This window comes from Aquarana catesbeiana, linkage group LG07 (genome assembly GCF_042186555.1).
Source record: "Aquarana catesbeiana isolate 2022-GZ linkage group LG07, ASM4218655v1, whole genome shotgun sequence".
Lineage (NCBI taxonomy): Eukaryota > Metazoa > Chordata > Amphibia > Anura > Ranidae > Aquarana > Aquarana catesbeiana.
In genome coordinates, this window is record NC_133330.1 from 54,440,525 (window position 1) to 54,466,841 (window position 26,317).

At 43.2% G+C, this 26,317-nt stretch overlaps 1 protein-coding gene across 2 annotated transcripts in view; it reads right to left on the reverse strand.

Moving 5' to 3' along the window:
- Nucleotides 1-26,317, reverse strand: part of PRICKLE2 (prickle planar cell polarity protein 2) — a 437,307-nt gene that overhangs the window by 250,406 nt on the left and 160,584 nt on the right. Inside the window, exon 1 of one of the 2 annotated variants that reach the window (XM_073592180.1) lies at nt 15,053-15,162. The exons of the other annotated variant lie outside the window; for it this stretch is intronic. The gene's annotated coding sequence lies outside the window, so the exon portion shown is untranslated. Of the gene's footprint in view, nt 1-15,052; nt 15,163-26,317 lie in introns of those variants that run through there. 2 annotated transcript variants of the gene reach the window in all.

Genomic DNA, 26,317 nt, shown 5'->3' on the forward strand with positions numbered 1-26,317 from the left:
ATAAAGCCAGCCATACATGGATTGAAATTTGGCAGGGACTGACTGAATTTTGATCCACATACAGTGCCTTGAAAAATTATTCATACCCCTTAAAAATGTTTCCACATTTTGTCATGTTACAACCAAAAACGTAAATGTATTTTATTGAGATTTCATGTGATAGACCAACACAAAGTGGCACATAATTGTGAAGTGTAAGGAAAATGATAAATGGTTTTCAATTTTTTTTTACAAATAAATATCTGAAAAGTGTGGCGTGCATTTGTATTCAGCCCCCTTTACTCTGATACCCCTAACTGAAATCTAGTGGAACCAATTGCCTTCAGAAGTCACCTAATTAGTAAATAGGGTCCACCTGTGTGTAATTTAATCTCAGTATAAATAAAGCTGTTCTGTGAAGCTCTGAGGGGTTTGTTAGAGAACCTTAGTGAAGAAACAGCATCATGAATGCCAAAGAAAACACCAGACAGGTCAGGGATAAAGTTGTGGAGAAGTTTGAAGCAGGGATAGTTTATAAAAAAATATCCCAAGCTTTGAACATCTCACAGAGCACTGTTCAATCCATCATCCAAAAATGGAAAGAGTATTGCACAACTGCAAACTTACCAAGATATGGCTGTCCACCTAAACTGACAAGCCGGGCAAGGAATGTATTCATCAGAGAAGCAGCCAAGAGACCCATGGTAATTCTTGAGGAGCTGCAGAGAGAATCTGTCCACAGGACAACTATTAGATGTGCACTCCACAAATCTGGCCTTTATGGAAGAGTGGCAAGAAGAAAGCCATTGTTGAAATAAAGCCATAAGAAGACCCGTTTGCAGTTTGTGAGAAGCCATGTGGGGGTCACAGAAAACATGTGGAAGAAGGTGCTCTGGTCACATGAGACCAAAACTGAACTTCTTGGCCTAAAAGCAAAATGCTATGTGTGGTGGAAAACTAACACTGCCCATCACCCTGAACATACCATCTGCACTGTGAAACATGGTGGTGGCAGCATCATGTTGTGGGGATGCTTTTCTTCAGCATGGACAGGGAAATTGGTCAGAGTTGATGGGAAGATGGATGGAGCCAAATACAGGGCAATCTTAAAAGAAAACCTGTTAGAGTCGGAAAAAGACTTGAGACTGGGGCGGAGGTTCACCTTCCAGCAGGACAAAGACTCTAAACATATAGTCAGAGCTACAACGCAATGGTTTAGATCAAAGCATATTCATGTGTTAGAATGGCCCATTCAAAGTCCAGACCTAAATCCAATTGAGAATCTGTGGCAAGACTTGGGAAGAATGGGCAAAAATGTCCCTCTCTAGATGTGCAAAGCTGGTAGAGACATCCCCAAAAAGACTTGCAGCTGTAATTGCAGTGAAAGGTGGTTCTACAAAGTATTGACTCAGGGGGGCTGAATACAAATGCACGCCACACTTTTCACATGTTTGTTAAAAAAAATTGAAAACCATTTATTATTTTCCTTTCACTTCACAATTACGTGCCACTGCCACTTTGTGTTGGTCTATCACATAAAATCCCCAAATACAATACATTTACGTTTTTGGTTGTAACATGACAAAATGTGGAAAATTTCAAGGGGTATGAATACTTTTTCAAGGCACTGTATGCGCAGACTGGTTGTACAGAAGTCAGTCTACCAGTCAACTGCTGTACCCCCAGTCTGTTGGAATTTTCATGCTCAATCAGTGCTGCTGGCTATAGCTGGCAGTGCTGATCAGTGTATTCTGATGGTAGAGAAGTCTCCTCTCTTGTCAGAATGCAATAGCTCAGTGGTGAAGATTCCCCCATCCACATTCAATGTGTGGATGGGGGGAAAAAAGACTCACCTATGGGCTGCTCAAAAGTATGGGAATGCTAAACATGTATTGAAACAATGAAAGGCTCTGGATGGGGCTATGTGTCACTCTGGGTGGGGGCAGGGGGTTGTTGAGTAAGTTAGAGGACCCTGCAAGCTGACTTGGTGGCCCTATAGAGGATGAGGTTTCTGGAGGTGGCACTGTGGCAGGTTGGGGGGCACTGTGGAACAATGATAGAGACTGGGGCATTATGGAGGACTGGAGGCTCTGCAGCAGGCTGGGGGCCACTATGAGAGGTTTGGTGGCACTAAGGGAGGCTGGGGGGCACTATGGGGGTTTGGGGGTTGAGAACCACCGCTGTGGGGCTCCAGTCCACCTCAGCCCCTTTTGTTGGTAAGCTGGAGATCTGAAACCCCCTGTTTGTCATCTTGTAATGTAGGAAAGCTAAAACAAAGCCCTTGCGGGCTCTTTACTGACTCTTACACACCAAAAGCTTGATGTGAAGTAGTATCTCAGTCACCAATTAGATTTTTGATGCAGAGGATTACACAGTGACTCAGTTACTAGAAAAAAAAAAAAGTTAAAAAGCCACCCTGCAAAGGAAGAGTTTCAAAATACTTATCAATCTGGTGGGAATTGATCCTTGGTCTACAAATCAGCAGGGAGCATGGGATTTGCCGATTGCGGAGCGAAGGCTCTGACCAGTGGCGCCCCCCCCCAAGTTAGTTTGGCTAAGAAGAAAGCTACTTTAACATGTTAAAAACATGTTAAAATCTGTTAGTCATATTATAATTTATTAAAAAAAATAAATCGTTCATATGTGTGTGCACTGTGCAGGGCGTGGGACTAATGGGTTTCTATTAGGCCTGAAAATGAAAAAGCATGTGATTTGGGGCTGAGGCTCTAACTGGCTTGCTTCAGGTTGTCTCTCCCACTTTTGATTTTAGCAAATTAATATTCATCATCCCGTTTCCGGTTTCTCGTCGCGTGGATCGCAAGGCGTTTTCTCCTCATGAAGGCGTACCTGGAAGAGTCTGTTTGCGCCCCCCAAAAGTTTTTTAGCACCAGCAACCACTGGCTCTGACCCAGCAGGGGGCATGGCAGACCTCTGCAGAAAGGCCACTGCTTCCACAGAAAGACAATTCTTAGACAATTTTGCCTAAATACCAGTCAGTAGGGTGACCTGAGCCATGGGGCAGGCCTCCAAGGCCAAGCCTGGCTGGCTGACCTATGGCCCAATCAAATGAGTCTCAGTAACCAGCACAGGAATTGCCATGTTGCTGGTGATCACACAACTGAACTACACTTTGGTTGGTCTGAGACATCTGCTTATTTTATCTGGGAGGGCCATCCTAGTTTCAGCTTAAGCTATCTTCTTTGATAATTGGCCCAACGGAGCTTAGAAAAAGGGGTGGAGTGTTTCTTTGGGAGACATTTTCCCTACATCAAAACATTATTAAAAAGGACAAAATGTAGCTGTCACAACGCTCCTGAAGAAGCAGATCTGATCATTTTCAAAAAGACCAAGCCATTCGATAATAGATATTTTAGGTCTCTAAAACCAAGCAGAGCAGGTTAATTTAAAAATATTTTATCCTAATAAACTCCTGCTATTTCATCACAGGGCTTTTATACAGCCATTCGTTCAGGGTAGAAGGCATTAATAAAATTTCATCTCTATTTCTACTCGCCACTCATCCTTGTAGCACCGCACCTCTTAATCTTCACCTGTGACTGTTGGCTATTTTAAGAAATTGGGTTCTTTCCACTTGTCCATTAATCAGCTCATGCGGAGATGAGGAATTAATAGAAATGACCTTAATGGTTCATGGCTGAGTGCTTTCTCCTGGACACTTGTAATTTCCTTACATCCTTTTTCAAGATTAAAGTGGTCGATTTTAACACCCCAGGCAGGAGAGCGCATCTGAGAGGGCAAATATATAAAACAATACTGACGTCAAGGGGAGAAGGATTATGGTACTGAATTCAGTTCACTGTAGTTAGCAGTGGGAATTCTACTGTCACTTTTGTTGCAGCTTAAACAGGCACTTTCACAGCTAAAGAATTTAAGGGTTGGCTGTCTTACCTGCAGGAAAACTGCCATGCTGTCTCAACTGGCCCTAGTATGTGTATGTACAGTTGTGCTCAAAAGTTTGCATACCCTGGCAGAAATTGTGACATTTTGGCATTAGTATTGAAAATATGACTGATCGTGCCAAAAACGTTTTTATTTAAGGATAGCAATCACATGAATTTTTATTTTTATCTTAATTTAAATTCCAATCTTTATTTTAATTTTTGTTTATTTATTGTTTTTGGCTCTGCACCCCTTATGTTTTATCTAATATAGATTCTATTTTTATTGTTAATTGTTGTTTGATCTCTTTTAAATGCCATTGTCCCGCCTATGAGATTAGATTAGTGAGAACCAAGTTAAACAGACTTGTTCTTTTTGCCTTCCATTCTGCTGGCTCATTTGCATATGAAAAGCACTTACTCATTGTTATGCTGTTTCCATGTTTACTATTAGTACATAGCCCTACCTCCGTCACCCAGTATCCATACCCTTGAAAAAGTCACGTGTGGTGTGACGTAACGTGTAGGGAGGAGCCAGGTGACGTCACTTCCGGTTATGGCTGTGACCAGAAGTTCCTGTGTTTGGCACATTTTTCTGCTGATGGCGTTTTTGCCATTTTAAAATGTTATGTTATTATATATTTTTAAATAAAACAAACAATTTTTAACTAAGACACTATGGAGGCTCCTCTCTTCTATCCTATGGTCTTGGAGATAATGTTTTAAAGGAGCTGGTCGTGGAACTTGGATTGTATGGAGAAACAGCCTTGACCCTGCAGTGATCATCTGTCAAGGATAGACCCACAGAGGAGGAAAAGAACACATCAGTGTTACACGTCTGTTAATGCACGACTAGACCCATTTAGGGTCTATCCCTAAGGTGAGAGGCTAGCACACACAGGGTGTGGATTGGAGAAGGATATTTACAAGTTATCATTTTATCTACAATTGGACTTTGTTTCTTTTTTCCCTCTGCCTATTGTTTCACCTTTTTGCACTTATTTTTATTTTATTTTGCAAAAGAGACTATTGCATAGTACCTGGAGATACTTTGGAATATACTTTATTATTGGATCATGTATCCTTGTATTTGCTGGCTTAAAAATTCTTTGATGTCATTGTATTGCACTGTTTTGCACATTTGGGAAGTGAGATATTACTAGCACTTTATGATTAGCACTTTATATGAAAGGATTGTTTTAGAGTTATTTAGCGCTGCTTCGCTATATTTTACAATCACATGAAGCCGTTTATTATCACATAGCTTTTTGGATCCTTTTTAAATCATAATGATAACAGAAATCACCCACATGGCCCTGATAAAAAGTTTTCATACCCTGGAATGTTTGGCCTTGGTACAGACACAGAAGGTGGAACAAAGGTTAAAATGGCAATTAAACGTTGGTTTTTAGATCACAATCGATTATCTTTTTATATCCTTTTCCATCTTTATAAAGTTCCATTACCTTGTTACGCAGGTCTTTTGACTGCTTGCTTAGTGCATCCATGTGAGAGCTAACAAAGTTATTGACTATTTATACACAGACACTAATTGTGATCTAAAAAGCCACAAATGTGGGAAATTGACCTGTAATTGCCATTTTAACCTGTGTGTGCCACTTTCTGTGTCTGTACCAAGGCCAAACATTCCAGGGTATGTAAACTGTTTATCGTGGCCATTTGGGTAATTTCTGTTATCATTATGATTTAAAAAGGATTCAAAAAACCATGTGATAATAAATGGCTTCATGTAATTGCTATCCTTAAATAAAAGACAGTTTTTTGGGATGATGAGTCATATTTTCAATGTTAACCCCTTCCTGACCAGCCACCGCAGTTATACTGCGGTAGGTTGGATCCCCTGCGCGAACCGTCATATCTGCACGTCAGCTCTTTAAGATGCTTTAGCAGGCGCGCATGCGTGCCCGCAGCATGTCCCCGGAGCCAATGCGGGTGCGATCGCTTGTGACAGAGCAATAACCGGGATCTGTGTGTGTAAACACACAAATCCCGGTTCTCTCAGGGGAGAGGAGATAGATTGTGTGCTCTTACTAAGTAGGAACAGTGATCTCTCTTCTCTCCTAGTCAGTCCCACCCCCCCACAGTTAGAACACACCTAGGGAACACAGTTAACCCCTTGATCGCCCCCTAGTGTTAACCCCTTCCCTGCCAATGACATTTATACAGTAATCAGTGGCTATTTTTAGCTTTGATCGCTGTATAAATGTCATTGGTCCCAAAAAAGTGTCAAAAGTGTCCAATCTGTCCGACGCAATGTCACAGTCACAATAAAAATCACTGATCACCACCATCACTAGTAAAAAAAAATACCATAAATATAACCCCTATTTTGTAGACGCTATAACTTTTGCGCAAACCAATCAATATACGCTTATTGCGATTTTTTTTTACCAAAAATATGTAGAAGTATACATATCGGCCTAAACTGATGAAGAAATTTGTTTTTTTTTTACATTTTTTTTATATTTATTATAGCAAAAAGTACAAAATATTGTGTTTTTTTCAAAATTGTCACTCTTTTTTTGTTTATAGCGCAAAAAATAAAAACTGCAGAGGTGATCAAATACCACCAAGAAAAAAAGTTCTATTTGTGGGGAAGAAAGGACATCAATTTTGTTTGGGTACAACGTTGCACAATCGCGCAATTGTCAGTTAAAGCGACGCAGTTCTGTATCACAAAAAAATGGCCTGATCAGGAAGGGGGTAAATTGTTCCGGGGCTGAAGTGGTTAATGCCAAAATTTCACAATTTCTGCCAGGGTATGCACACTTTTGAGCACAACTGTATGCATGTGAGTTATGGACCTTAGATTGTAAGCTCCTTGAGGGTAGGGAATGATGTGAATGTACAATATATATGTGTAAAGCACTGCGTAAATTGACAGCGCTATATAAATGTAATAAATAAAATTATTCTGTCCAGCAAGTATTCAATTCAGGCATCCCTGTCATGCAGCACACAGAGAATCTAACCTGGCTTTTCCTATGGCAGGTAAAGCAATGCAGTTTGGTTCGAGGCTCACCTCCCAGCCTGTCATTGGATAACAGCAGAATACTCTCCTATGAGGTCATCCCTATGTTGGTGACATCAGAGAGGGTCCTTTCAGCTGGGAGGGTTTTGCTTTTAGGAGGTGGGAGTGGCCATGGTGGGCTGGTGCTGGTGATCATTGGGAGGCTTGGTCATATGTATGCACACATATATAGAGGAGCTCTTACCTGTGAGCAGTTACCACCCGCTTAGGCTCTGAGGAAAGGGGCTCGCCCCCGAAACGCGTTAGCCGTTGCCGCATCTACTTGATGTCCGGTCCCACTTTTATCCTGATGTCTGTTACTGCATACCTGCAGTCTATGTCCATGCCTGTATTTCAAGCTCGTTTGTGAGTATATCACTTGTTAATTTACTTTTTAATAAACGCTATCAGTGGTAATGCGCTAGGTCGGTGCGCCCTCTCTTCTTCTTTTTTTTTTTTTTTTCTCCCCTACTATTGTATAGCAGTGCTTTCCCTTCCTTTCCCATTCTACATCCCACTGTACAGTGGATTACTGCAAGATACTATAAAGACAGAAAGAGTTACTTTTAAAAAATACAGCCAAGGATTTTTATTGCATATACAAGTCAAACAGGCATATTTCTTTTCTGCCTAAACTGCTGTAGAAATTGAAGGGCACATGCTACCCAAATATGAACATTTAGAAGGAAAATACTGCCAGGGGCTACAATCAACCTGGAAAGCGCTTCTGCTTTTTATCCTGGCCCTGCTTGACTACATGTGGCCTTCCCACTCTGCAAAAAATCTGACTGCCGGTGTTCTGGCAACACCCAATTCTGAGACAAAATTCCCCGCTCTACCCACCAAAATCTCTTATGCCGCGTACACACAAGCGGAATGTCCGACAGAAAAAGCCCGACGGAAGCTTTTCATCGTATATACTGATTGTGTGTAGGCCTCATCTGACTTTTTTTTTTTCGAAAAATCTGACGGACCTAGAAATGGAACATGTTCTAAATCTTTCCGACGGACCCAATTCCTATCGGGAAAACTGATCGTCTGTTTGCTGGTCCAACGGACCAAAAATGACACATGCTCTGAAGCAAGTACGAGACGGAAGCTATTGACTACTGGCTATTGAACTTCCTTTTTCTAGTGCCGTCGTAAGTGTTGTGCGTCATCGCGTTCTGGACGGTCGGACTTTGGTCGGACTTTGGGTTGAACGTATGTAGGCAAGACCGCTTGAATGGAATTCCGTCTGAGAAACCGTTGGAGTTTATTACGACCGCTAAACCGGTCGTGTGTACGCGGCATTAGGAGATCACTAGGCACATGCCTGATGGAGCCTTTGTAAACGAAGATTGAAAAATTATATATAAAACACAGGATTAAAGCAAACTAAGTACGTATTAGCAAAGATACATAGGGTGATTCAAAAAAAAATTTGTAAAATTGGAGATATGGTCATTTTAATAAGTCCTGCTCCTTATTCATGGAAGTCTTGCAGTTTGTTGCATGTGTCGAGTTCTGGCATATGCAACAAATTCAGGTAGCTTTTTGTTTGCACCACTTTCACAATAGGTTGCTATTGCTAGAACAAATTAAAAAAGAAAAACCTCCAGTTCGTAGATAAGCACTAACTCTATGATGGCCTACAGAGACAGTCCAAGGTGCTTAAAGGAGAAGTATAGCCAAAGTTTTTTTGGCCCTATCTATCCTATGGATCACAGGAGTGCAGTTCATTCTGCACTCCTGTGACCCGTTTTCAGCCGATAGCGGGCTAAAACCCACTGGTGGCCGACGTCACTCAGCCGGTCCAGACACTGGATCGATCCTGAATTTACAGTCGGGATCCACCCAGCAGCCTGGACCAGCATTTGGCTTAGCCTCTCAGCTAGTCGCTGGGAGACTGAGCCAGCCGCTCCCACCCCCTGTACAGCCCAGCACTCCAGTAAGCGCTGGAGGGGCTCTGAGCAGAGGGGAGAACTGAGCGATCAGGGGTGTTTGATGGCTCAGTTCTCAGTGTAGAGGCGGCGGGGGACAGATTCAGCATCGGATTATTTCTGCATTCATCCAGGGATGTATAATTTTTTTTTTTGGGGGGGGGGGGGACCTGAACTTCTCTTTTAAAGTAGTAGTAAAGCACGCTTTGTGATTAATAAGGCTTACTTGTAGGTAAAATGAATATCTCCTAATTGTGCACCATTTAGAAGGTATTCACCTTGGATGTAGCCGGTGACATCACCGGGGCGTGCGCCTACCCTTGCCGGAACTTCAGAGCTTTGTGCCAGAACCGAGGGCTCCCATCAGTGATGTCAATGCGGCTCCAGCCAATCACACAGCCGTATCGTGTGAACCTGGAAGAAAGACCGAGGATAGATGTCAGCCCTCTCAGTGGTGACAGAGCACTGCTGGAGGGCTTTGTTCTAGGGTAAGTACTTCATAACGTGCTAGTATGTGATGCATACTAGCACATTATGAAATTGCCTTACAGGTGTTTTTTTTTTCTTTGTTAACCAGCCATTGTTTACAACCGCTTTAACGTGCGGCTTCAGTGAGTATACATCCTTGTGTGTGCCACCCCTATCCCCCCTACACATGTAAGTGGTTGCAAGGATGCTATTAATAACACAGCATCACTGGTTGATAGGATGCTGTCAGCTACACCGTGTCACTAGTTGCTAGGATGCTGTCAGCTACACAACATCACTGGATCCTAGATTGCTGTTTGCTACTCAGCGTCTCTTTTTGCAAGGATGTTGTTAGTTACACAGCGTCATTGGTGCCAGGATACTGTCGGCTATACAGTATCAGTGATTGCTGCGATGCTGTCGGCTACACAGCTGACAGCATCCTAGCAACCATTATCACTATGAGTGTCCAAAGTATGAATATATAGACCTCAGTTCCACCTCCACCATGCCTCCATGTGATAAATTAATTTGTAGTCAGAGTCTTTACTTGGAAATGCGATAATCCTAACTACCAAGACCTGAAGTGTGCCTTGGCCTAGCTGGTCAGTATGCCTAAAAGAGGGCATACTCTAAATGAATATGTAAATGAAATGATGAAAGTATGGGGGAACGGTTGGGTGGGAACCCACAAAGGAGCCGACAAAGGATCTAATAGAGGAGGAGGTATATATAGCCCTCAGACTCCTCCAACAAATTCAGGCTGGCCTGCGGCCAGCCTTCTAACGTATCTGCCGGCTACTTGGTGTCTTTATAGGTGTCTTTGCAAGGATGTTGTTAATTACACAGATTTCACTGGTGCTAGGATGCTGTTGTCTACACAGTATCAGTGGTTGCTAGGCTGCTGTCGGCTACACACCCGACACCATCCTAGCAACCACTGACACTATGAGTGTCCATAGTATGAATATATATCGGCCTCAGTTTCACCTCCACCATGTCTCCATGTGATAAATTCATGTAACGGTTTTCAACACGTACGGTAATCTGTCACTGGTAGCAGCAATTGTCAGGCAGAGGCATGACTCCATTTTAAAGAGTGTCTGGGACACACTTTATAAATTCCAGGGTATATTTTACAGTGGTAGCACTAACCAAATCTCACAGCAGAGAGCTGTCCTTAAAGGCACGAAACACCCACAATGTGAACAGGGCAACAGAACTGATAGTGTGAGGGCTGAATATGAAACTTCATCTTTCATCCTTGCTGTGCAATGGCCTCGTAGATAATCTTTCAAGTGTAAACGTCAAAGGCAGCCAAACACAGGCCAGTTAACCGCTGATAAGGTCTTCAACCTCTCTTTCCCCAAATATTCTTCATGTGCTTGAGCACAGTGCGGCTGATTTCTGATTGGTGGTACACAAAACATTAGCATCTGTGTTAAAACAGCATGGGACATTTGATGAAGAGAGTCCTCAGGATGCTTTAATTAGCATGTGGTTAACCTGTTGACTGCTGAAGCCTTTCACAAAGGAAATAAGGCCATTCCTCCACAGGAAACACAATCCAAGCATTTACCTCTCCAGAGTATGTCATTAGTCAGCCACAGTCTCTACAGAGAAGGGAACTGCTGGGATAAAAGCAAACGGAGGTGCTTTTAAACTGACATTAGATTGTATCTCCTTTGAAGACTGCGGCTACAGATCTCCCCGAGCTACTAAAGGATGAGGCTGAACGGGCCTATTCTTACCCATATTAGACATGTAAAGGATTTTTGATGCACTTCTATCATTTATAATTAAAGTACAAAGTCTGGCGATAAAGTGATACCATTTGTTGGTTTCCTTTATGATGTTAAAATGCAAACTTTTGAAACATGTTTCGTTACTTTGTCAATAAATGTTCTTTTACCAGTAAATTGCATCATTTCATCATCAAATTTATCTCTCATTGATGGCCAGTATGGCATATCTGCTATCTTTAACGGCTTCAGCCCCCAGAAGATTTTACCCCCTTCCTGACCAGAGCACTTTTTGCGATTCGGCACTGCGTTGCTTTAACTGACAATTGCGCGGCCGTGCGATGTTACACCAAAACAAAATTGACATCTTTTTTTACTACAAATAGAGCTTTCTTTTGGTGGTATTTGATCACCTCTGCGGTTTTTATTTTTTGCGCTATAAACAAAAAAAGAGCAATGATTTTGAAAAAAAAAGCAATATTTTTTACATTTTGCTATAATAAATATCCCCAAAAAATATATAAAAAACTAATTTTTTCCTCAGTTTAGGTCGATATGTATTCCTCTTACATATTTTTGGTAAAAATTTCGCAATAAGCATATATTGTTTGGTTTGCGCAAAAGTTATAGTGTCTACAAAATAGGGGATAGATTTATGGCATTTTTATTATTATTTTTTTATTAGTAAAGACGGCGATCTGCATTTTTTATCAGGACTGCGACATTATGGTGGACACATCGGACACTTTGGACACTATTTTAGGACCATTGTCATTTATACAGCGATCAGTGCTATAAAAATGCACTGATTACTGTGTAAATGACACTGGCAGGGAAGAGGTTAAACACTAGGGGGCGATCAAGGGGTTAAGTGTGTCCTAGGGAGTGATTCTAACTGTGGGGGGGATGGGCTACCACTGATATGACAGCGATCACTGCTCCCGATGACAGGGAGCAGTAGAACAGGGAAATGCCTTGTTTACATAGGCATCTCCCCGTTCTGCCGCTCCATGACACGATCGCGGGACACCGGCGGATATCGAGTCTGCAGGACCCGCAGGCACGGTCACGCTGTACGTGGTGCGCGCACACTAGCCCCGCAAATTAAAGGGGACGTACAGGTACGCCCATTTGCCCACCGCTGCCATTGTGCCGACGTATATCGGCGTGCGGTGGTCGGCAAGTGGTTAATATAAAACAAAGAAATGTGTGCATTCAACTGATTGTCGGGAGTCCGGCTTTAGGGCCCATTCATACCAAAATGCAGTTCAGGAAACCCGCGTTCCGTGCACGTTTCCCGTAGCATGTTCAAAAGCTACTGCAGCGGGTGTCAATATTATTAAGTTAATGACACCCCAAACCCAGGTAGCAAATGCAGTGCCTTTACCTGCACCGGATTGCATGGTACAGAAGTACCATGCGATCTGGTTGCAGTAAGTTTTAAAACGAATGGCTTAAATCGCAGTGCACAGAACCGCATGTTAATCGCACAGGAATATACAGCGTGTTCCTGTACGATTCCCAGTGTGAACGAGCCCTTAAAGTGGTAGTAAACTTTAATAGAGCTTACCTGTGGGTACTGTGCATATCTCCTAAACTTTCAGAGTTTAGGAGATATTCAGAGTGCATGCAGCCAATGACATCACCAGCGCATGCACTCTGAAGGTCCAGCTTACAGTGCCGGTGTTCTGCCAAAACAGCCAACTCGCCTAAATCTCCAACCACGTCACTTCCGCTGACTCTCCAGCAGCAGCAAAACGAGTTACTTGTTTTCACAGAACAGCGACAGTGTAAAAACAGTGATGGTGTTCGCAGAACATCACCCGCTAATACCAACAACATGCCCATATGGAAGTGACAGGCTTCCCAATACTTTTGGCAATATAGTGTATATGCAAGCTGACTGAAGGTCGATGGCTCTCTATGTGAGGGCTTGCTGCTAGGAGAAAGGCTGACTACTGACACAACACTAAAAAGATATCAGAGCTGCCTGTTAGTTTTAGGGTACCCATTCAGCGACACCCTGATTTGAGTTTAGTTACTGGCTTGAATGATCTGATATTTTGCTATTGTTTTATATATATATTGATATTTTTCTATGGACTTGCAGTACAAAGTCTTCCTGCACGGTACGGTCTTCATTTATTGCCTTGCTGAATAAAAAGTTCAAACCTGCTTGGAACAAAGCTGAACTGTTCCTTGCATGCTGTTCTTGTTCTAATATCTTTTAAGCTACAATTTGCTGTACCTGTTACTGCCTTTGTTATATTTATTTCTCTTCTGAAGTTCCCCCCTATTTAATGTGTTATATGGACTATTCAGATACTGTATATAACAAATTTCATTAAAGCGGAGCTCTGCCGATTTTTTTTTTTTTTTTTTTTAAAGTCAGCAGCTACAAATACTGCAGCTGCTGACTTTTAAAATAAGGACACTTACCTGTCCAGGGTGCCCGTGATGTCGGCACCCGAAGCCGATCTGTCCCTCGGCTCTCGGGTGCTGCTGCTGCCATCTTCGGTAAGGTAAACAGGAAGTGAAGCCCTGTGGCTTCACTTCCTGTTCCCTACTGTGCATGCGCAACTCGCGCTGCGTGTTCCCACTGGTCCCTGCTGTCTTCTGGGGCCTATGTGTATCTCAGAAGACAGCGGGGGAGACGGAGAAGGCGCCGGAAGTGGTGTAGATACCCACGGGTGGCTTGGGTATCTATGCCCGGGAGTGGGAGCAAAATACCTGTATTAGACAGGTATCTGCTCCCCCCTCTCCCCTGAAAGGTGCCAAATATGACACCGGAGGTGGGGGGGATCCGAAAAACAGAAGTTCCATTTTTGGGTGGAACTCCGCTTTAAGGAATGTTTAGAAAAAAGGGCAGGCAGGGGACAAAGGACTATTAAACCAGTATCGCATGTGGTTTCCTTGCAACCGATCATTCCCCATCACTCATTTACAATGCACCTGTTCTGCAATGTTTCTCTGTGAGAAGGTGGCCATCTTGGTAAAGCAGGGTTTTGCTTTCTCAGATTCACCAGCAAGGGAAAACAGTGAACAATATAGTAGTGACATCACCAAATATCACTCCAAATATGCTAAGACTAGTAGTCAGAGGGCACAGTGCCTTAGATCTCACACGGCAGATATAGACCTACGAGCATGTAGGCTCCGGGGTACCTAGGCACACTCACATACCAGCAGGTACACTGCTATTTTTAAGAGGGATCCAAGACAAATGAAGGACATTTCAGGATACCACTTTGGCTCATTTAACATTTTAGATGTTTCCTGTACTAATGCAGATCTTCAATTTTTTGGTTCATTCCACCTTAATATTTTGCACCCCCCTTTCCCCTCAACCCTTCCAAACTCCAAAAAAAATTAGAAATGTAGTACCATAAATATACATACATACCTGAATAAATATACATGTATATATCCATACAGTATACAAAAACTCTTCACATACTATCGAAAGTACCAGCACAAACGGTTAACAACGTGAATATGCTAAAAATAATAATCTAGATTTTCAAACAATAAACAGGCACAACTGCCATTGGCAGAGGCCCGCAATTGTGTCCCAGTGTACTATATATAGATATATCCTGTGTACAAGCTCTGTATTGTTTCTGCTTGTATTAAGCTACAGATGAATGGGGGAGCTTTATAAATAGAGCACAGAAATAATAATAGGGTGATTCATGTTATTACGGATTATGTTCAATAGAGGTGACAGAAGGCAGCGATCACAGCAAATGTTATTTTATTTAGAAGGTTGAAAAAGAGATTGAAGGATGTCAGAAGGCTGAAAACGACATCTTGTAAATATAAATTGATAGAAAATAAGAACCATAATGAGCTCCGTTCCCATCATGGTATGCTAGTTTTGTTATTTTCAGCAGTCAAATGTTCCTTAAACCCCAAGCTACGGGGGTGACTGCAGACATTTGAAGTGACCCTGTTGCTATACTACATTTTTAAACAGAGCTTTACCTGTAAAAGAACGGTGTAAATACCTACCTTTCTTGCTGATGGCATCACTGAACACCGTTCTGATCCTAAGAAATCTTCATGTGAAGTCTGCTAGGAAACTGACACTTCCAGGATGTCGATCTCCTGGGTTTGCAGTAGCTCTTATTGGTTCCTACTGAGGTCAAGGGGAATAACCAGCTAAATCTGTGGGGGAGCCACAGGGGATCAAAAGCAGTGTGTCGTTCAGTAGCGTAGACAATAGGAAAGGTAAGTATTTGTGTTCTTTTAAATTAAAGGTATAGGATTATTGTAAGTGTAGTATACCCCCTCCCCCCAGAAGGCCCCCGAAATGTCATCTGCTTTTTGCATGACTGTCTGACTGCCTTTATCAAAAAATACACATACCTTGAAGCCCATAGATGAGTCTTTTTTTTCCATTCAACCAGGGACTATAGCTAGGGACACTGATCGAGCAGGGAAAATTTTGACAGGACAGTTTTTCAGAAGTCAATTGGTAGATTGATTTCTGTACAACCTCCCTGCTCATGCATGGATCAAAATTTGTCTGCTTCCTGCTAAACCAGCCAAATTTTGATCCATGTATGGCCTCCACCCAAAAGGGGAAGCTCCGCTTGTTTGCACCCTCCTCTGCCACATTTGGCACTTTTAAGTTGGGGAGCAGGCACCTGTTTTTGACATTTCGCCCCCCTCTATCACCCGTAGATTTCCGGGACATATCACAGGCCCCAGAAGACTACGGAACCATTCGCAAGGCGCAGTGTGGCTCACGCATGCGCAGTGGGAAATTGACTGTGAAGCCACAAGGCTTCACCTCCTGTTTCCTTTACTGGCTATGCAGACACCAGCACATTAGGCTGACTGAAGAATTTGTTTGGGTGAAGACATCGCTTGCTCCCTGGACAGTTAAGTGTCTTTATATAAAAAGTCAGCAGCTTCCTATGCCCAGCTCTTTCCTTTTCTATGGAAATTTGGGATAGACTATCTAAACCTCACAAATTTAAATACCAGCATACCGCTCTAGCCCCTATTCTTATAAATAGTGAGTTCACCCCGGGCCTCACCCCTAGAACATTCGACTGGTGGTCCAATAAAGGCTTTCATGCGAATAGCTGATTCATGTGATCACAGGGGGATATTGACAAGGAGGATTTTAATAGAGAAACATCAAATGCCGGCTTCAGAGTTCTTTCATTATACTCAAAGCAACCATGACCTCCATGGAATATTTGTGTCAGAAGTTTGATAAAATCCGAGGGCATTTTTCAGAAATCTATACTATTTTGACTAATACGTTTGTCAACCAGGGTTATATGGAAAAATGGGAGGTAGACCTCCAGGAAACTATTGACCTGGACAAATGGCACTCTATAGCCCAGGAGGCCTTGAGGTCGTTTATTAATACCTCTATTGTCGAAGTGAATTATAAAGTGCTTCTGAGATGGTACATGGTACCAGCTAGGCTGGCAAATTATATACTGGGAGCATCTCCCCTGTGTTTCTGTGGATGCGGGCACAAAGGGACGATGTACCACATTTGGTGGCAGTGCCCTAAGGTAAGGCCTTAATGGATCAGTGGGTACAACTTTATCTACACTCTCACCCAAGTAAACCTTGTCAAATCCCCGAGACATGCTCTGATTGGCTACAAGGTGGAGACAGCCTTGAGACCTCAGAGACATCTCATAGTCTTTATATTCATATCAGCAAAAATCACCATCGCAAAATCTTAGAAATCGGATGTCTTGCTATTCGAACAGCTCAAGCAAAAACTTTCCTGGATTATGCTCAATGAGCGCATGTCAGCGATCTTGAATAAAAAATGCGGATGTTTGAGAAAGTTTGGGATCCATGAGTCAAATACCTGACTCGAGATCCTCGATCCATACACGACTAAGGCAGATTCATGTTGGTGGGATTCAGCGCGCGGGTCATACCCTACTTTCCTCCTCAACTCTTCCTTTCTTCTCTTTTCTCAGGTCACCTTGCCTATCTCCTATAAATCTAGAAGTGTTTCAACTTCCTCAGAGTGAAGACCGCCTCCTGGTTGAAGAGGGTTGTGTTTTTTTTCTTGGAAGTATAGGTCCTCTTCCATGAACGTATACAGTTGTTACTAGATGCATCCGACAGTCATTGGGGTTTATGAGCTGACCCGAAGCTTGAAATGCAATAAGTAGTTGCTCTGTCCTTTAATGTACAATGAGCCTGGGATGTGCCTTGTAAACGCATTATCTAGAGTTTTGAATAAGTTCTGGGGTCAACCCACATTGAGAATCTGTAATGACTGAAAATTCTTAACTGGAAAAATGCCCCTTTTTATATGTTCTTTTATGTTTAAAACTGTTCGGACCTTTTACCCATTCAGTGAGTATTTTATATTGCGGAAGAAATTCATTCTTTGTCCTAATTTTTGTATTCTTTCTTGTGAAATACTGCAATAAAAATGTTGAAATAAAGTCAGTAGCTATTTGTAGCTACAGTGTTTGTCTGCATTTATGGTCCTCCTATATCTGTAGGCTATTCCTGAATGTAATGAAGCCTTCCCCAAAAGCTCATATTTATTACAGCTCGGTCCTGTACTCTTCTCAAGTTAGGAGCAACTGTTAAGATGCAACAGTCAAGAGAGCCGGCAGCTCGACAGGTTAAAATACAATCTTTTTTTATTGAAAACGATTTTGGGGTAAAAGCCAGGAACAAAACAGCTGACGCATTCAGTCTATGCAGGCCTTAGTCATGTTAATTATGACTAAGGCCTGCATAGGCTGAAATACATCAATTGTGCCGGCTCTTTTAACTGTTGTGCACCATTATGGCTTGCAGAGGCTTTAGGAGGGGCACCGACAAAGTATTTAAACTAATTTAACATAGGATTGCAGTGTAGAAGCGCTGTCAGCTTTTGTTTTTATGTTCAACTGTTAGGAGGAGTGCCTCCTAGTGGTACAGGAGCAAGCGCTGTCTTTCTGAGCCCTACACATGCACAGTGATATCTTGTCACTGTAGATGACCTCAGCAGTGGCAACACTTTCTCTCACATCGCATCTGCTTAGCTCATCTGTTTAGCGGAAAGCACAAGGGAATTTGCAGGGAAGCAGGATGGCGCTGCCTCCTATACTGCTAGGTGGCACTTGTCCTAATGGTAGGTCCATCCTAGAGAAGAGGACAGGATGGAGCTGTGAAAAATATCGGAAGCATTCGGGGCAGGCGTCACTCCATGCATGTGTGGAAGGAGGTGATTTTAAATACATGCCTCAACATGGGCATACCCCAATTTTAGCGCTTATTTTGTCACCTGATTTTACGAAATGTAGTATTTGTATTATTTATATGTTTGTATTCCATTTTACATGAATAAACCAAACATGTTTTGATGTAGGCGTTTGATCACACACCCTCCATCCACCTCCTTCCACACAGTCTTCTCCAGACCACCCTTGGTCAGTTGAGGCAGCGGGACATGCATTACCATCTCCTCCAGTCTTTCCACCTTCTACAATACAACCTATTTATACAACAAACGCCTTCACAAGCGCAGGAGTAATTCTCACCATACCTTGTCCACATTTTGTATTAGTCACTCCATGCATAAAAGGCCTACAGGTATGGGTGGAGCATAATTGGATATTTTTAAAAGTGAATTAGTTTAAAATGATGGAATAGTGTTCATGGTCTGCATAGAGTATTTTTTTAAGGTGAACAAACCCTTTAAATCAGCCCCTTTCTACTTAGCAGTCGGTTTGACAGCAAGTGCTACGAAGGCTTATATCAGTTTCTCCAGCACAATATATATACACAGTGGATATAAAAAGTCTATACACCCCTGTTAAAATGTCAGGTTCCTGTGATGTAAAAAAAATGAGAAAAAGATAAATCATTTCAGATTTTGTTTTCTACCTTTAATGTGACCTATAAACTGTACAACTCAATTGAACAACAAACTGAAATCTTTTAAGTGGAGGGAAGTAAAAATAAAAAAATAAAATAATATGGTTGCATAAGTGTGCACACCCTTACACTAATAAATATTTTGTTGAAGCACCTTTTGATCTTATTACAGCACTCAGTCGTTTTGGGTATGAGTCTATCAGCATCGCACATCTTGACTTGGCAATATTTGCCCACTCTTCTTTGAAAAAACATTCAAAATCTGTCAGATTGCAAAAGCATCTCCTGTGCACAGCCTTCTTCAGATCACCCCCACAGATTTTCAATCAGATTCAGGTCTGGGCTCTGGCTGGGCCATTCCAAAACTTGAATCTTCTTCTGGTGAAGCCATTCCTTTGTTGATTTGGATGTATGTATTGGTTTGTTCTAATGCTGAAAAGGTGAAGTTCCCCTTCATGTTCAGCTTTCTAGCAGAAGCCTGAAGGTTATGTGCCAATATTGACTGGTATTTGGAACTGGTCATAATTCCCTCTACCTTGACTAAGGCTCCTGTTCCAGCTGAAGAAAAACACCCCAAAAGCATGATGCTGCCACCACCATGCTTCACTGTGGGTATGGTGTTCTTTTGGTGATGTGCAGTGTTGTTTTTGCACCAAACATATCTTTTGAAATTATAGCCAAAAAAGTTCAATCTTGGTTTCATCAGACCATAACATATTTTCCCACATGCTTTTGGGAGACGTCAGATGTGTTTTTGCAAAAATTAGCCAGGCTTGGATATTTTTCTTCGTAATAGAAAAGGCTTCCGTTTTGCCACTCTACCCCATAGCCCAGACGTATGAAGAATATGGCAGATTGTTGTCACATGTACACACAGCCAGTACTTGCCAGATATTCCTGCAGCTCCGTTAATGTTGGTGTAGGCCTCTTGGCTGCCTCCCTGACCAGTTTTCTTTTCATCAGTTTTGGAGGGACATCCAGTTCTTGGTAATGTCACTGTTGTGCCATATTTTCTCCATTTGATCATGACTATCTTCACTGTATTCCATGGTATATCTAATGCCTTGGAAATTCTTTTGTACCTTTCTCCTGACTGATACCTTTTAACAATGAGATTCCTCTGATGCTTTGGATGCTGCGGATCATGGCTTTTACTGTAGGATACATAGTTACATAGTAGGTGAGGTTGAAAAAAGACACACGTCCATCAAGTCCAACCTATGTGTGTGATTATGTGTCAGTATTACATTAAATATCCCTGTATGTTGCGGTCATTCAGGTGATTATCTAATAGTTTCTTGAAGCTATCAATGCTCCCTGCTGAGACCACCGCCTGTGGAAGGGAATTCCACATCCTTGCCGCTCTTACAGTAAAGAACCCTCTACGTAGTTTAAGGTTAAACCTCTTTTCTTCTAATTGTAATGAGTGGCCACGAGTCTTATTAAACTCTCTTCTGTGAAAAAGTTTTATCCCTATTGCGGGGTCACCAGTACAGTATTTGTAAATTGAAATCATATCCCCTCTCAAGCGTCTCTTCTCCAGAGAGAATAAGTTCAGCGCTCGCAACCTTTCCTCATAACTAAGATCCTCCAGACCCTTTATTAGCTTTGTAGCCCTTTGTACTCTTTGTACTCGCTCCATTTCCAGTACATCCTTCCTGAGGACTGGTGCCCAGAACTGGACAGCATACTCCAGGTGCGGCTGGACCAGAGTCTTGTAGAGCAGGAGAATTATCGTTTTATCTCTGGAGTTGATCCCCCTTTTAATGCATGCCAATATTCTGTTTGCTTTATTAGCAGCAGCTTGGCATCTACTAGGATCCCCAGGTCCTTTTCCATCCTAGATTCCCCCAGAGGTTCTCTCCCCCAGTGTATAGATTGCATTCATATTTTTGCCACCCAAATGCATTATTTTACATTTTTCTACATTGAACCCCATTTGCCATGTAGTCGCCCACCCCATTAATTTGTTCAGGTCTTTTTGTAAGGTTTCCACATCCTGCGGAGAAGTTATTGCCCTGCTTAGCTTAGTATCGTCTGCAAATGCAGAGATTGAACTGTTTACCCCATCCTCCAGGTCGTTTATAAACAAATTAAATAGGATTGGTCCCAGCACAGAACCTACGGGCCTTCCTTTATCTAGATGGCAACTCACCTCCTCATAGAAGGTTAATAGATTGGTTTGGCAAGAACGATTCTTCATGAATCCATGCTGATTACTGCTAATGATATCGTTCTTATTACTAAAATCTTGTATATAGTCCCTTATCATCCCCTCCAAGAGTTTACATACTATTGATGATACGACCAAGAAAAAGTCAGGAAAGACCTCCTAGAACAGCTGAACTTTATTTGGGGTTAATCAGAGGCACTTTAAATGATGGCAGGTGTGTTCTGACTCCTATTTAACATGAGTTTGAATGTGATTGCTTAATTCTGAACACATCTACATTCCCAGTTATAAGAGGGTGTGCACACTTATGCAACCACATTATTTTATTTTTACTTCTCCCCTTTAAAAGATTTCAGTTTGTTTTTAAATTGAGTTGTACAGTTTACAGGTCACATTAAAGGTGGAAAAAGTTCTGAAATGATTTATCTTTGTCTCATTTTTTTACATCACATAAACCTAAAATATTAACAGGGGTGTGTAGACTTTTTATATAATAATTGGGTGTAAATATACTGAACTTTTGACTTTGTCCATCTGGTGCTCAGAGTTACTTGGCGTTGCCACACAACACAGTCCTACCTAGCAGAGGAGGGGATCTGATCTGTCTCTGGTGCACTTTCATAGGCCCCCCAGCTCCAGCTCCACTCTGTAATTGGACAGTAAAAGGAAAAGCAGCACACTAATAATCTCTCTTTCACTCTGATCTCCCCTCCTATCAGCATGCCCCTTGCACTGCAGCACATTTAATTGACTCCTTGTGTTGCTTCTACCTCCCACACTGAGCTCTGCAGTGCAGTAGACTTCATTAATTCAGAGCTGCATGAAGTCACATATTTTATATCTGCTTGGTGTTTAGCTTTAAACTAAAAAGTTACACTAAAATTGATCATTTGCTTTTTGCAGTTTGATCATTTTGAAGCCAATCAAAGATTATCGTGCAGGAACAGTAGTAAACAACACAGCCAGAGTGAATATCTTGACATTTAAAAAAATGAAGCTAAAGCACAGGCAAGTTACCGTAAATGTAGGTGCAATGTGAATCATTGTATCCTGAAAAGGCTCTTGCTGGGATCTGAAGGATAGGCTGAATCATAGAACACCATGATCAAATCAACAAGCAGAACCTGGGTAGACTTGTACCTGCAGACCACAATACTAAGCCAAGTGATGCCATCAACATGGGGAGAGCTGAGTCGTCAGTTTTTGGTCACGTACGCAAAGCCACTGCATGAGACTCCCAGCAAGAGCTTCCTTTGTTTCTGAAGTTTTGTCCCTTGATCATCCACATATCTGATTGAAGTAAAGTTTTAGTAATGAGAACGGTATGATTAGCAGTAATCAGCATGGATTCATGAAGAATCGTTCTTGACAAACCAATCTACTAACCTTCCATGAGGAGGTGAGTTGCCATCTAGATAAAGGAAGGCCCGTAGACGTGGTGTATCTGGATTTTGCTAAAGCATTTGACACAGTTCCCCATAAACGTTTACTGTACGAAATAAGGTCCGTTGGCATGGACCATAGGGTGAGTACATGGATTGACTACAAGGGCGAGTTCAGAGGGTGGTGATAAATGGGGAGTACTCGGAATGGTCAGGGGTGGGTAGTGGGGTTCCCCAGGGTTCTGTGCTGGGACCAATCCTATTTAATTTGTTCATAAACGACCTGGAGGATGGGATAAAAAGTTCAAGCTCTGTATTTGCAGACGATACTAAGCTAAGCAGGGCAATAACTTCCCCGCAGGATGTGGAAACCTTGCAAAAAGATCTGAACAAATTAATGGGGTGGGCAACTACATGGCAAATGAGGTTCAATGTAGAAAAATGTAAAATAATGCATTTGGGTGGCAAAAATATGAATGCAATCTATACACTGGGGGGAGAATCTCTGGGGAATCTAGGATGGAAAAGGACCTGGGGGTCCTAGTAGATGATAGGCTCAGCAATGGCATGCAATGCCAAGCTGCTGCTAACAAAGCAAACAATATTGGCATGCATTAAAAAGGGGATCAACTCCAGAGATAAAACGATAATTCTCCCGCTCTACAAGACTCTGGTCCGGCCGCAACTGGAGTATGCTGTCCAGTTCTGGGCACCAGTCCTCAGGAAGGATGTACTGGAAATGGAGTGAGTACAAAGAAGGACAACAAAGCTAATAAAGGGTCTGGAGGATATTAGTTATGAGGAAAGGTTGCGAGCACAGAACTTATTCTCCCTGGAGAAGAGACGCTTGAGAGGGGATATGATTTCAATATACAAATACCGTACTGGTGACCCTACAATAGAAATAAAACTTTTTCGCAGAAGAGAGTTTAACAAGACTCGTGGCCACTCATTAAAATTAAAAGAAAAGAGGTTTTACTGTAAGAGCGGCAAGGATGTGGAATTCCCTTCCACAGGCGGTGGTCTCAGCGGGGAGCATTGATAGTTTCAAGAAACTATTAGATAAGCACCTAAATGAATGCAACATACAGGGATATACAATGTAATACTGACACATAATCACACACATAGGTTGGACTTGATGGATTTGTGTCTTTTTTCAACCTCGCCTACTATGTAACTATGTAAGAACCTGCTGGAAGTAGAAGTTCATGTGAACCGGGCTGCAGAGTTATAACTGGCAAGGTGCTGCAGTATGCGTCATTTTAGGTGTAGAACACAAAGCAAAGCAAGCTCTTTATTGTATTAAGCCACGCAGCTGAAAAGCCATCACAGTCTCTCAGAGCTATGCTGGGTTTAGTGGAATACTCTACTGGGTGATACTGGGTTTAGTGGGATGAAGGTCAGTAATGAAGACCCAACAAAGGATCATAGCGTGCTTTGCACACTCATGAAAATAAGAAACCAACTCTGGGTGGAGCGGCTCTTTGCCTATTAAAATTAGCAGGTTCACTCAATAGCCCCCTGTGCACCCCTGCCACCTGCTCATCTCCTGGAACCAAGAGAAAAGGCCATGTGCTCCAAGTTGGTCTTGATCATGGCTTACAAAGGCTGAAGACCCACCACCCCACACACACTTTTATGCAATAGCGTTCAGGCTGCTTAGACATCCAGTACCTTATTGCAGGAAAAAGGGGAGTCGCAGTCACATGTATCTGGTGTGGGGGTTTTGGTTGTACTTTGTGGAGAGGGCTATCTACTGAATCTGTTAAATATACTCAGAGTATACAAGTACATTTTCATCCTAAACTCTAGGCAGATAGAGAAAACTACCATTTAAAGGGTTAGTTCAACTTTTCACAGAAAAACCTTTAATGTGATCCCCATCTTTGGACGCCCTCTCCAGCTGGTATAAAGGTCCAGTACTTTAAAACTGCACTAAACAATGCTGGAGGCTGTACAGCAGCATGCTTCTCACAATGTGAAATGCTTACTCTTCTGCACTGACCATCTACCGTGTTGACCAATGAGAGTCCATCCATTGTTCTGGGACACATACCCGGGAAAAAAGGAGCCTCAAATGGATTGGCCAGGGCAGTAACAAGACCAGAGCTGAGCAATGAGTGCTCATTATTGTTCACATTATGCTGTTACACAGCCTTCGGCGAGGTGTAGTGGTGTTTTAAAGTGCTGGATCATTATACCAGTACATGCAGCGAAATTAGAGGAGTGGGGAGGGTGTTTTTCAGTTAGGTCATAGTTTTATTTTTTTAGTGAAAAGACAAACTAATCCCAGGGCAGTCTTAATGAGTGGGCACCCCTGGGCACTGCCCAGGGGCCCCAGCTGCATGGGGGGGCCCCTGCACTTTCCCCAAAGCAGCTGGTCCTTGAGCTCATGCTGCCCCAAAATTGGGGGCCCCATGATGGCACTGAGAGTGATGGATACACAGGAGAGGCGGGCTGGCAGAGGTGCGCTATGCTGAGCAGAACGATACCTATTATTTCACAGCCAGCAGGGAGGGGCAGGGCTGGAGCACCAGTGATGCTCTGACCCCGCCCCATGCAGCTTGAATGCTCTGGACTCGAAGGCTGTGGGGTGGGAGCTGGAGTGGGAGCTGCTGAGTCGGCAGCACTGAGAGCCCACCTGCGGAAGTAGCATTGTGGATGGTGTCATGGTGAGCCCAGCTGTCCAGCACTGTTTGCACTGAAGGGCTTGGAATGCCCAGAGGGATGCTCCCTCCTCCGCCCCTCCTTCTGCCTGCTTGATTGGTATAGGCGAGTCCAGTGCTGGAGGTGGGCACATAGTCAAAAGTTCACATGCACTGTATCTCCACTGGAAAAGGGGGTACTTCATGGATGGAATAATGGTGCTGGGGGATATCAAAGGTGTATGGGGGAAAACAATGCTGAGGAGGGATCTGGAGTGTATAGGGGGTAGCAATGCTTGGGGTAGCTTGGGTGGCTATAGTGCTAGAGGTATCAGGGTTGTAGAGAGGCCACAGTGTAGGGGGTATCAGGGATGTAGTGGGGTCACAATACAAGGGGTATCTTATGGTATATGGTAACAGTGCTGGGGGAAATATCTAGGGTGTAGAGGGGTCAGAGTGCTGGGGAGATATCTGGGATGTAGAGGGGTTCGAGTGTTGGGGGGATATCTGGGATGTAGAGGCGTTCGAGTGCTGGGGGGATATCTGGGATGTAGAGGGCTCAGAGTGCTGGGGGGATATCTGGGATGTAGAGGGGTCAGAGTGCTGGGGGGATATCTAGGGTGTAGAGGGATCAGAGTGCTGGGGGGGGGGGTATCTGGGATGTATAGGGGTCAAAGTGTTGGGGGGGATATCTAGGGTGTAGAGGGGTCAGAGTGCTGGGGGGATATCTGGGATGTAGAGAGGTCAGAGTGCTGGGGGATATCTAGGGTGTAGAGGGGTCAGAGTGCTGGGGGGGGTATCTGGGATGTATAGGGGTCAAAGTGTTGGGGGGATATCTGGGGTGTAGAGGGGTCAGAGTGCTGGGGGGATATCTGGGGTGTAGAGGGGTCAGAGTGCTGGGGGGATATCTGGGGTGCAGAGGGGTCAGAGTGCTGGGGAGATATCTGGGGTGTAGAGGGGTCAGAGTGCTGGGGGGGGTATCTGGGATGTATAGGGGTCAAAGTGTTGGGGGGATATCTGGGGTGTAGAGGGGTCAGAGTGCTGGGGGGATATCTGGGGTGTAGAGGGGTCAGAGTGCTGGGGGGATATCTGGGGTGCAGAGGGGTCAGAGTGCTGGGGAGATATCTGGGGTGTAGAGGGGTCAGAGTGCTGGGGGGATATCTGGGATGTAGAAGGGTCAGAGTGCTGGGGAGATATCTGGGGTGTAGAG